The sequence below is a fragment of the Microtus pennsylvanicus genome, chromosome 7 (genome assembly GCF_037038515.1).
Source record: "Microtus pennsylvanicus isolate mMicPen1 chromosome 7, mMicPen1.hap1, whole genome shotgun sequence".
NCBI lineage: Eukaryota > Metazoa > Chordata > Mammalia > Rodentia > Cricetidae > Microtus > Microtus pennsylvanicus.
The window spans coordinates 23,836,953-23,850,033 of record NC_134585.1 but is presented as its reverse complement, the minus strand read 5'-3'; the positions used below and the strand labels follow the sequence as shown (position 1 = coordinate 23,850,033).

The following is a 13,081-nucleotide window of genomic DNA, read 5'->3' as shown; positions in this document are numbered from 1 at the left end:
AAGCATCTTTATCTATCTTGTTTCAGAAGGTTCTGCTGAGGATGCTTGAACCACCGAGCTCCAAAGACATCAGGGAAAGAACCCTACTCAAGCAGGTCCTGGGTGCTAGGAGTACATCTTCCTCGGTTGTTCCCGGAGGAAGGCATGGAAAACTGAGTACCTCCTCCAGGCAGCCTGCTCTGGTTAATCTTAGGCATGAAGGCTCATCCGCAGTTTGGCAATTCTCAAAGGCTTGCGTTTTAGTAATCCCCCAACTTCCGTCTCCCAGTCCAGCCTACCGTAGAGCATGTGACCACTGTGTGGCGGGTCCTGGGAAGAGCAAGCAGGATCTGTGCCCAATGAGAGAAACCAGATTCAGCTCTCTGTTGCTGTAGCAACCACATCTCCCTGAGAGCTTTTCCATTGGTCACTAAAGTTGACACCCCTGTCGCTGCCATCTGAAGGAACCAATCAAAAACAGACTACGTGAGACCTTAGCTGGGTGTTTGTCTGAGCCGGCAAGCTAACGCACTGGGGTCCTGAAGCTCGGGGGCGGCAACTCGCAGGACGAGCCCCAAGCTGAGCGGCGTGCAGGGAGTGGGTAGGAATCTGGATTTCTTCCCAGCAACTCAAAAGGATGAATGAGGCTGCGTAGCTCCCAAGTTGGGGAGCCGCGAGCTAGGCGAGTGTAAAGGAAGGTGGTGAGGGTCTCACTAGCCTTATACCCTCGCCACTGCGTGACTTTATAAGGCCTTATTTTTTCTGTGTCTCCCAGGGGCGAAGGAGGAGTCAACACCTGTTACCTCGTGTTAATCCTTGCGATGAACATCAACACGACCCGGTAGTGGAGGGGCGCTAGCTACATGCATCCCACACTATGCAAGAAGACACTGAGTTTCAAGATGAGCCCTGTGCCCAGGCCGTAGTTGGTGGGTATCTGAGAGAAGCAAGCAATGCCATTCCCAGTCCTACCCCACCCTGACCTCAGGCGGCCTGCCCGGAAGGATGGTTCGTGCCAAGGCTGGTGGTTTCCTTTAGTCAAACTGCGTCAGACTCTCTCTGGGGGGTTAACCGACAGGAACTAGTGGTCCAGTCTTGGCTATGTGAAAGATCAAAATGGGGACGCCAGCCTTCTGGGCAAAGTTCCTTTGTCAGACAGATGAAAAAGATAAAAGTCCTCCTTGCAAAGAAGGCAGAGTGTTACTTCCCTATGGCCTTGAGCTCACACGCGAGCTCCGGGAAAAGGTTGAGCCACACACCTCTGCTTGGGGTGAGCCCTAGACTTGACATTGGACAAGACTCCACTTTCCTTAGCTGTAAAATGAGTCTGATTGTTTGTGGGGTATGTGTAGTTTATGTCTGTAATCCCAGCATTTGGGAGGCAGAGGAAGGGGGATTGCCACAAGTTCAAACCTAGTCTGATCTACATAGCAAGTTCCAGGACAGTTAGGGACACAGAAATGTGTCACAATTTAAAGGGGGAAAAGGTGAGGACTGTAAAAATGAATCCTAAGAGTCAGGGGTATAGCTAGTTGGTGGAGTACTTACCTAACCCATTCAAGATCCTGGATCCCATCCTCAGCACTGTAATTAAAGAAGTTGATTAATTAAATCATCTGGGGATTTAATTAGTTCAGTTAGTAGACTATGCTTGCCTAGCATTCATGAATTTGAATACAATGCCCGGATTCAAACTGTAGCACTACATGAAACCAGTTGTGATAATACATGCCTGTCACCCCAAGATAAGAGTTCAAGGACATCCTCAGCTACATAGAGTTTGCCATCAGTCAGGGCTACATAAGACCTTCTTGCCAGGTGGTGGTGATGCGCACCTTTAATGACATGGCTGGGGATGCAGAGGCAAGTGGATCTCTGAGTTTGAGGCCAGCCTGGGGTACATAGCCAGTTCCAGGACAGCCAGGACTACACAGAGAAACCTTGTCTTGAAAAAACAAAAACAAACAACAGATCCTGTCTCAATCATCTCCATCATCCACATTATCATCATCATTACTATCATCACAAAACATGCACGTGCGCACGCGCACACACACACATACACACACAGAGGCTTCTCTCTCTCTCTTTGTGTGGGGAGTTGGTTTTTCAAGACAGGATTTCTCTGTGTAATTTTGGCTGTCCTGGAACTTGCTTTGGAGACCAGGTTGGCTTTGAACACACAGAGATCTACCTGCCTCTGCCTCCGCAGTGCTGGGATTGGGATTAAAGGTGTGTGCCAGCGCTGCCGAACTACACACAGTCTTCTTGGTGTGGCCTATAACGTTCAAGGTCAAGTAGGATGCTCAGCTGGACCCCACCAAAGTCAAGAAGCTTCTTTGGGCCTCACTTCCTGGGGCCAGTTCTCCTTACTAACTAAACAGGGAGGCCCCAGCATGTGTCATGCTGGAAGGTTTAATGCTGGATACTGGTCGATCTTTTTGACAGTCCTGAACAGCCCTTCCTTTCTCCAGGAAAGACAAAAAAAAAAAGCCCCATGGACACACCCATTTTGCAGAGTAGGAGGCTGCTGTTCAGAGAAGTTAAGACAGTCCACAGCGGGGCTGGACTGCAAGGCAATGCAAATGTCAAAAAGACTGACTCAATTGGCTCAGCACAGAAGAAAACAGTGGAACTTTCTCAGCTGGGAGAAACAGAAAAATTCAGCGAGGCTTGCTCTTCACTCCTAAACAGACTCATTTGTCAAGGCAGAGCCCGGGTGGTGTGCTGGCTGGCCAGCTCCAGCACCTTACATTAGTGGGAGCCGGCCTGACTCGAAGGGCCGGAAGGCAAAGCTCATCCTTCCTAACTACGTACAGTTCCCACCTCCGCGGAGGCTCCTCTTGTTGCCTGGAGGGCACCAAAGCCTTCAGGAATCGAGCGTAGCCCATTGCCTACAGGCCTGGGGAGACCCTCCCACGGTTAGCAGTTAGAGCTATCCTGGGAACCAGCTGCTTCCTAGCTGCCAAGCAGAAGGGTGAATATTCAGTGTCTCAAACTGCTCTCCTTTTTTTCTTTGTCTGTAGCGAGCAGGATTTCTCCAGCAGCCAGCTACTGGGATTTTCCAGGCCCCTTACGAATCCTATATATACCCTTGTATGCCTGTAATTCTGAAAATTCTGTCATTTGACAGGATTCAACAGTCTCTGAGATAACACAGCAGTTCTATTCCTGCTATATAGTCCAGGCTGGCCTCTAAATAAGCTATGGACACATCCATTTTGCAGCCTAGGAGGCTTCAGTTCAGAGAAGTTAAGACAGTTCAGGGGGCTGGATTGCAAGGCAAGATGTGATGTAATTAAGGCTGGTCTTGAACCTAAAGTGAGCCCTGCCTTAGTCCCTACATGCCTAGCTAGAACACTGAATGTTATTCTTTGGCACTTTCGTGTCAAACACATTCCAGAATCCTTGAGAGCAAACTTTTGTTATCCCAAGCACCATTTATTATTTTGGTTTGGTTTGGTTTGATTTTTTTTTTTTTTTTGAGACAGGGTTTCTTTGTATAACAGCCCTGACTGTTTTGGAACTTCCTTTGCAGACCAGGCTGGCCTTGAACTCACAGAGATTCGCCTGCCTCTCATCTCTCATCACCAAGCTGGGTGACCTCTCGCTGGAGATTCAGGGAGAGCCAAGTAGGTCCTTTTGGGTTGACGTGTGTGCACACAGAGACACAAGAGCTACCCGGTCACATAAACACACACACACTACCTCTAGTTCCTTGCCTCCAGTCCTAGTTACAAGAGGCAGCCATGATTGCAGTCCCTCACCTGTTTTCTGCCACCAGGAACCAAGCAGGAAAGAGAGTAGGGAAGGTCACCCCTAGGGCAGGGACAAGGACAGGTCAGCCAACTTCAGGACCTGTGCATGGAAACTCCTTACGCAATGATAGCCATGCAGAATGACAAGGCGACTAAGTGCTTGAAAGTCTCCTAGGATATCTCAGAATGACTTCTTGAGCCTCAGGTTCCTCTTCTTTTTTTAGTTTTTTTTTTTTTTGGTTTTTCGAGACAGGGTTTCTCTGTGGCTTTGGAGCCTGTCCTGGAACTAGCTCTGTAGACCAGGCTGGTCTCGAACTCACAGAGATCCGCCTGCCTCTGCCTCCCGAGTGCTGGGATTAAAGGCGTGCGCCACCACCGCCCGGCTTCCTCTTCTTTTTTTAAAAAATATATTTATTAATTATGTATACAATATTCTGTCTGTGTGTATGCCTGCAGGCCAGAAGAGGGCACCAGACCTCATTACAGATGGTTGTGAGCCACTATGTGTGTTGCTGGGAATTGAACTCAGGACCTTTGGAAGAGCAGGCAATGTTCTTTACCTCTGAGCCACCTCTCCAGCCCCTCAGTTTCCTCTTCTGTGAGTTGACCTGTCCCCAAGCTGTACCTGAAGTTTATTTGTGGGGAACTCCCTAGGGTCAGTTTAATGCCTGTCCTCCCCACTTTCTCACTGACTTCTTCCTGGATCCTCACTGCAATTGTGTTTCCCAGTTTGCAGAGGCAGAAACAAGGCTCAAGAGCTTGCCTGCAGCCAAGTGTTAGAAATGCATGAGGACCCACTCAGAAGCTGGTGGGATGGCTCCATGACAAAGCCTCAGAGTTCAGATCCCCCGGACCCACTGAAAATCTGGGCAGGTACGCTGGCCCCCCAGCACTCAGCAGGCAGAACCAGGAGGTCTAGCTAGCCTGTGCAAGCCAGCCAATGAGGCTCGCTGGAACTGGTGAGTCCTGGGTTTGTGGACAGACAGTCTCTATAGAGCAAGTGGAAGTGACCAGTGAAGATACCTGACGTCAACTTTGGACCTCCACACACAAGCACACACATGTACACCCACACACATATACATACATGCATACCACATACACACACATGAGGAAGGGGTGCCCATCTAGGCATTTTTATTATTATCTTCTTTCTGATGTAAGGTCTCATGTGTCCCATGCTGGTGTGGAACTCACTAGGAAGCTGAGGATGACCTTGAACTCCTAACCTTTCCACTTTCACCTCTCAGATGTTATATTTACAGGCATGAGTCAACACCCACCAAGTCCAATTTCGATTTTTTTAATTAAATCACATTAACTATTAGTGTGGGGGATGTCGCAGCCATACTATGACAGAGGACAACTTTTGGGAAGCTGGTTCTCTCTTTCCACCATGGGTTCTGGAGACCAAACTCAGGTATTACCACTGAGACAGCACACCAAACCACTCTCCACCTCTTTTGAGATCAGGTCTGTCTGTGCCGTCCAAGCTAACCTCAAACCCATGATCCTTCTACCCCTATGCCTGACCTTACTTTATTTTATTTTTGAGTCTTGCTATGCTGTCCTTGCTACTCTCAAGCCCCTGGACTCAGTCTAAGGAGTAGCTGGGATTCATCCAGGTCCTGGCAAGTCCATCACCCCACACAGCATGGACGAAGCCCTCAACGTATACTATAAGCTGAGCCTAGGATAGGGCAGTGAGCAGGAGAGTTCTGTCTTACGTCTGGGAACACAGTCCCATCAAGGAGGAGGTGACACACGGGGAGGAAGGTTTAGAAGGTCTAAATGACTTAGAGCCAACAGCAGGGCAGGATGCTGAGGATTCCATATGGCAAAGGACTGAATAGGGATTGAGGAGGCCTGGGCCGCTGACCTCACTCAGTGTCCCTGGCTCCAGCGCGATGCTGACTCAAAGGAGAAGTCAGAGCTGCTGTTTCTCCAAACTGCTCCATCTCTCCAGGTGACTTTCAGATCCTGCCTGATGCTCTCAGTTGTGGATACTGGCCTGTTTGGAGTTTCCTTGTCTTAGCCCCACCCACTTTCCTAGAGTCCAGCTCACCCATTACTCCTGCCGGGCGTGTCTTAATGTCACTCTGAGTAACCCCAGGGACCAGGGTGACCTCACCTGCTGTTGATTCAGATTGAGTCACCTTACTTCCTACTCTGGCATCTGGGGGACTGGCAGGTCCCCACCATGACTCCCTGTTGAACAAGCTCTATGTCATGCAGGGAAAATGGTGGAGACTTAGAAGGGGACCTCTAGTCACTCAGATTAATTCACCGTTTAGTAATGATCCTGACCCCCCTATTTCTAGTAGAAAAAGAGCCTGACCTGGGAAAGACAGCAGGTCCTCAGCCATAGTTCCACAGACTTCACAATTCTCCCTTCTTTTTCTTCACTTCCCACAGAAGAAATCTGACCTTAAAGAAAAGATTTTGCTTTTGTTTGTTTGCTTGTTGTTGGTTTTTTTGTTTTTTTGTTTGTTTGAGACAGGGTTTTTCTGCCTTGCTTTGGAGTCTGTTCTGGAACTTGATCTGTGGACCAGGCTGGGTCTCGAACTCACAGAGATCCACCTGCCTCTGCCTCCCATAGGTTGGGATTAAATGTACGTGCCACCACCGCCCGGCTTAAAAATGATTTACTTATCTTTATTTTATGTGCATTGGTATTTGGCTGCACGTAAGTCTGCGTGAGATCTTAGAGTTACAGACCTTTGTTAGCTGCCGTGGGAGTGGTGGGAATTGAACCTGGATCCTCTGGTAGAGTAATCAATACTCTTAACCACTGAGTCATCACTCCAGGCCCAAAGAAAAGATTTTTTTTTTAAGTGCTGAGAATCCAACCTAAGATCTCCTGTATGAAAAGCAAGCCCCCTACTGAGTTGCACCCGCCACTCCAACTTGGCTTCTTCAAGGACACGTGACAAGATGTTGTCAAAGGTGGGACTGGAGTCTGAGGGGTCCTAACTTTGAACTTATTTAATGAGTACTGCACACCTAATCTCCTGAGTCAGAAGGTGGAGAGGGAGGACTCCCTGCCCACAGAGCCCAAACCCCCGTTCAGCTCCCCCCCCCCCCTTTTGCTTTGTGCTGGCCCTGGAAGGGACCGGCAGTTCAGAGCAGTCACTCCTTGTTCGACACAAGAGGCTCAGGGTTGTCATTTCCTTAGTAGATGGAACTTTAAGTTGTGGGGAAACCCAGCAAGCTTCCCCGGATAAGGACCTGACCTGCGCTGCCCCATGGGATTGTGGGATTTTGTTTCTTCAAAGACCCTTTCACAACTGGTTCCTGCTCTGTCAGGTTCCCCCACCATACACACATACACACCCACACCAGGGGTCCCTCCCTCTTCCTGCCAGCCTCCATCTCCCACTCCTCAGCCCTTTTTCTGGGTAAGACTACTGTAGTCCTGTGGTAGCCATCCCCCGACAGTCACGGAGCGCTTGATACTAGAGTCAGCCGAGACTCTGAATTTTACATTTAATCTAGTTTAATTTAATTTACATGTAAGTTATACTATGCAGCCAGGTGTGGTGGCACATGCCTTTGGCTTCAGCCTCAGGACTCACTCAGGAGGTTGGGGTGGGAGGGTTGCTGTGATTTCTTGGTCTGCCTAGTGAATTCCAAGCCAGCCAGGGCTGCATCATGAGATTCCGCAAAGAACTGGACAAACAAAAAGTGATGTACAGTTTGACTGTTAGGAACCTTTTGTTATATTTAGGCCTATTTGGGCATACTGAACTTTTCCCCCTCTTTCCTTCTGTTTTTTTGACTTAGTTTTATTTATGTGTACATGTGTGTTGGTGTGTCTGCCCTGTGAGTCCAGTGCCCTCAGAGGCCAGAAGAGGGCATTGGATCCCGTTAGGGCTAGTTACTAGTGGTTGTGGTTATAAACCCCCAACTCCCCAACGTGGGTTTTGGGAACTGAACTCTGGAAAAGCAGCAAATGCTCTTAACTACTGAGCTACCTCTCCAGCCCCCTCATTTTTCTGTTTTTGTTTGAGACAAAGTCTCATGTAGCCCAGGCTGGCCTCAAATTCGTGTTCCTTTTGTCTCTACCTGCCGAGGGCTAGGATGACAGGGACCTGTCACCAAGCCCAGCTCTTGAATCTATTTTTAAAACTGGGTTGGGTTTTTTTTTTCTGTTTATTTCTTGTTGTTTGGTTTGGTGTTTTGGTTTTCTGAGACAGGGTTTCTTTGTGTATCCCTGACTCACAGAGATCCAACTGCCTCTACCTCTCAAAAGCTGGGATTAAAGACAGGCACCACCACCACCACCGAGCGAGCTCTCTTTTATTAAACATATTTATTCATTTATTAAACTTTTTTATTGACCCATGGTGACATGATACTAGTTTATATGCCAGATTAAGTAAAATATATTATTAAAGTGTAGTTGGACATTTTTAGGAGCTGCCAACCAGCACCCAAATAAAGACATGGAGACTTCCTATTAATTATGAATGTCATGCCTTAGTTTATCCCACGAGCTCTTTTAACTTAGCCTGTTTTTATTCATCTTTGCTTTGCCTTGGGGCTTTTTACCTTTTTTTTTTTTTCATTTTCTATGCCCTACTGTTTGTGACTGGCTGGCTGCCCTCTACCTCTCCCCCAAGTCTCTCTGTAGTCTTTTTTTCTTTCTCCCTGAGCCTAGATTTCCCCCTCCTACTTATTCTCCCTGCCCAGAAGCTCCACCTATACCTCCTCCCTCGATATTGCTGTTCAGGTTTTTGTTAGACCAAATCAGGTGTCTTAGGCAGGCAAGGTAAAACAGCAACACATCTTTGCATAGTTGAACAAATGCAACACATTTTTTTTTTTTTTTTGGTTTTTTGAGACAGGGTTTCTCTGTGGCTTTGGAGCCTGTTCTGGAACTAGTTCTGTAGACCAGGCTGGTCTCGAACTCACAGAGATCCGCCTGCCTCTGCCTCCCGAGTGCTGGGATTAAAGACATGTGCCACCACCGCCCGGCGGCGCAACACATCTTTACATAGTTGAACAACACGTCTTTGCACAATTAAACAAATATTCCACAGAATTAAACTTGATTTTATCCGAGGCAGGAATGGTGGCCCATACCTACTTATAATTGCAGCACCTTGGAGGGAGAGGAAGGAGAATCAACAAAAATTTGGGCAACAGAGTGAGACCCTATATCAAGCAAACAAATTAACTTCACTTGATTCTACACTTTAATGTGGAAAAAAATTTCAACAGTGTATATGGCTTGCATTATATTTTGATGGGATGGCAAAGGATCCTTTAGGCTCGGATCCTGGCTCTGTGTGCCCTTTAGTTCTGCAGCCAGCCTGTTGGGGAAGGAAAAGGGCAGGTGGTTCCTCCCTGGCAGGGCTGCTCAGAGGTACAGGTGAGAGGTTTTTAAAGCTTCCAGTGTGGTGTCTGGCCTGCAGTCACAGCTCAAAACAGAATGCTGTTGCTGTACCAGGACACTCTAACGTGCAGTTTGATGGAGCTCAGCAGCATCTCTCCAGCCTACCCAGTGAAGGCGCCCTGGGGGTTTGGTGGAGAACAACCTTAATAATGTCTCCATTCTCAGGATACTCCCACTCTCCAGTGGGAAGGAGAGCCACTGCTAAAAAAAGAGGGAGAGAAAAAAAAACAGGCTAATTCAGGTGGAGAGAAAGAGAAACATGCTGGCTTTAGCTGGGATGGCAGGGGTGAAGCGGGGTGTGGGGGAGGGGGGACGCGCTCTCCAGGGGACAGAGGACTGTTGAGCTCCACCTGAGGGTTCAGGAGTCAGCCAGGTGCCCTCCGAGGAAGAAGTGTGCAGGCAGCAGGTGTAGAGGCTACATAGTCAGCCCCTGCACCGGCTGCGTGTCCTCCACAGCCCACCATCCACTTCATCGTAATCCTTTTTCCGTCCAGTACTACTGGCCATGCAAACCATGGAAACCTCGTCAAACGGCTCCCTGCTGTTCCCCCTCTTATCCATTCTGAACTTCCAGCTGCCCCCCCCCTCTTCTCTCCTTCCCTTCCTGCCCCTCTTCTAGGAGGCTTCCCCGATGCTTGCTCTCCCTGTTGCTCTCTAGCCGGGATTCCTCTAGAATCATCCAGGCACCACCCCTCCCCCATTCCTTTTCCTCTTTCTAGGTCAGTCCTGCCTCTTCAGCAAGCTCGCCCCTCTCCTCCACCCGCGCCAGTGCTGGGTACTAAGCCTTCCACCGCGAGACTCTGGGGACTCTGAGAGGCATGTCTGCCTAGGCAGAGTGGAAAATCCCTCCTTGGGGGAAGGGCTGTGGAAATTTCTTCTTCAGGAACTCTTTTCCGACTTGGACTCCCCCCAAAAACCAATTAAGCATTTGCCCAGTGACCTGTAAGGTGGCCAGGGCTCTTCCTCTCCACCTCCACCCCAGACTGGGATCCAGGGAGGGTGACTAGAAGGGACTGGGGGTGTGGGTGACAGGACAGATGGACGGCCAGTGCAGCCAGCAGTCCAACCTTGTCTCAGAGTCACTTTGAGATGTCATCCATCCGAGGTGACGAAACAAGGGGCAGTGATGAAATCAGACAAACCGCAGGGCATTCCTCTGCGGGTCCAGGCTCCTGTGGTCGTGTTTCTTGGGTTTCCTCACCTGTAAGATGGAGATAACAGTTGCAATAGCAACTGTGGAGGGCTGATGATTTGATTGGACTCTAAAGTGGCTGGTGAAAATGAGTGATCTAGGCTCTGCAACCTGAGCTTGCTTCCTCACTCCACGGCTGGCAGAAGGCCCAGTTCCCAATCTCTGTTCTCCATGGGGCCTGTCCTCCAGCTCACTGTCGACGGTGTCCCTAACACACCTCTTATTGTAATTGTTTTGAAACATGTGCTGCCCAGGCTGACCTCAAACCGCTGCTCAACCTTCAGAGTAGCTGCCATTTTGCTGTTAGTGTTGTTTTAGACAGAGTTACTCTGTGTAACCCTGGTAGGACAAGAACTTACTCTGTAGGCCAGGCTGCTCTTGAACTCAGAGATCTGCCTGCGTCTGCCTCCCCAGTGCTGATGAGAGGTGTGTGTACAATGCCCCACGGCTGAATTAAAGTTTTAAAAGATTTATTATTTTTATTTATGTGTATATGTGTGTGCCTCTGTGAACTAATGTGTAGCTCGTATGTGCAAATGCCCTTGGAGGGGAGAAGAAAATCTCAAACCCTTTGGAACTGGAGTTACAGGGGCAGTCATAAATTGACTGAAGTAGGGGTTAGGGACCAAACTTGGCTCCTCTGCAAGAACAATAGGCTTTCTTTTCAATTTTTCTTGAGACTGGGTTTCTCTCTGTATAGTCCTGGCTGTCCTGGAACTTGCTCTGTAGACCAGGCTGGCCTCGAACTCACACAGATCCTCCTGCCTCTGCCTCTCATATGCTGAAATTAAAGGTGTGCGCCACCACCGCCTGGCTCAGTAAGTGCTCTTAACTACTGAACCTTTATTCCAAATGATAAGTGTTTTGGCAAACAGAATCTCACTGTATAGCACTGGCCTGGTACTCACAGGGTACCAGGAGTATATATATATATAGTCTAGGGCAGTCTTGAACTCTGTCCCTGCCTGCCAAGTAATAGGATTGTAGGCATAACCACGAGGCCTTGCTGGGCCTTTTATTTGTTTGTTTGTAGGTGTTTGTTTTGTCTGAGGCAAGGTCTTTTACAACATCCTAGGCTTTGGAGCCCAGGATGGCTTCCTTGAAATTCTGGTTCTACCACTCTGTCCTGAGTGCTGAGATTAAGTTAATATACTTCAAAAAAAAAGGTCTAATTTTATTATTTTTAATATCAAATGTGTGTGCCTCAGTGTGGACATGTGCAGAAAGTGTGGGTGCCTGAGGAAGTCAAAGTCTCAGGATCACCCTGTAGCTGCTGTAGTTGGAATTATTGCTGTCCTATACAGTCATGAGCTATGAGTTATAGTTATGAGCTGCCCTGTATGGGTGCTGAGAACTGAACTTGGGTCTTCCTCAAAAGCTGCACATATTACTAACCTCCGAGTCTTCTCTCCAGCCTTAGTTTAAAGACTTTTAATCACTCAACACTTTCAGAATGCTTTTTTCTTAGGCACTTCATCACAGAGAGACAGTGGGTACCATTTTGTCCTCTTGTGCCCTACCCGTCATTTTGCTTGTAAGTGTGTGTGTGTGTGTGTGTGTGTGTGTGTGTGTGTGTGTAAGAAATGGTGTGGGGAGCAGGGATGAAGTCTATGACACCATCTCTTCTTAAAGGTTCCTGCTCCCTCTGTCTTCCTCATAGAGCTCTTCATAGATCCGTTCAGTTGTTCACAGCTTGAATAAGTGAGCGCTGTCATGAAACAGCCTTCCAGCCACCTCCATCTTCACGGCCACTGCCATGTGGCCTCAGGCTGCCCCAGATGCCTTCACGAGCTGCCCTGACTGGCATGGTCCCCAGCATAGAGTGGTTGAGCGTCCTGCTGTCTAATACGTGACTCCTTCATAAAAAGCCCTCATTTGGGGATGATTATATGTTCTCTAATAACCTATTGTGCTGTTCTTATATCTATGCCACTGTTTCGTTGGTCTTTCCCCAGATCCTCCACAGTTCCGGCCACCTCCAGTGGTGCAGACCAGATGCAACTTATCTAAGGTCACCTGAGCTGGAAGGCCTGGATAGTGTGGGGTAAATGGAAAGCTTGGGATGTCAGAGACCACTTTTCCTAGGAGAGCCCTAAACATATGCTCCCTGAGCCACTTTGGACTTCACCATTTCCTTCTGAACCACAAGGTAAAATGAAAGTTACAGGCCTAACTCAGAAGACAAAGGCTGTCTGAGTAGGTGCCCCAAAATGATGTTTTCTATGAGAACTTCTTAAGGTTAGGCTGAGGAATAAAGCTCAATGATCAAGCATATGCTTAGCATGTGTGAGATCATGGGTTCAATCCCCAGTATGGTAGTTTGCGTGAGAATGGCCTCCATAGGCTCATATGTTTGAATACTTGGTTCCCCTTTTAGCAGAACTGTTTAGGAAGGATTAGGAGGTGTGGCCTTAATAGAGGAGGTGTGTCACTAGGAGTGGGCTTTGAAGTCTCAAAAGTCAACACCATTCCCAGTTATCCCCCCCCCCCCTGCTTTGTGCTTGTGTCTCAGGACATAAACTCTCAGTTACTGGCTTCAACGCCATGCCTGTTTGCCAGCTGCCATATTCCCTGCTATGATGGTCATGGACTAAACCACTGCAGCTGTGAGGCTCAAATTAAATGCTGCCTTGGTCATGGTGTCTTATCACAGCAATAAACAAGTAAATAAGACACCCAACACCAATAGACCACAAGAGCCAACACACTATTACTATTCTTATTATTATTATTATATTTTTGTTTTTCAAGGCA

General features: G+C 48.2%; 1 long non-coding RNA gene across 1 annotated transcript; it reads left to right on the top strand.

Moving 5' to 3' along the window:
• The first annotated feature begins 498 nt into the window (after nt 1-498).
• LOC142853677 (uncharacterized) lies at nt 499-12,098 on the top strand. The gene is made up of 5 exons (XR_012911236.1): nt 499-580; nt 755-908; nt 4,467-4,610; nt 5,550-5,703; nt 11,988-12,098. It is a non-coding gene; the product is annotated as an uncharacterized LOC142853677 (long non-coding RNA).
• The last annotated feature ends 983 nt before the right edge of the window (nt 12,099-13,081 follow it).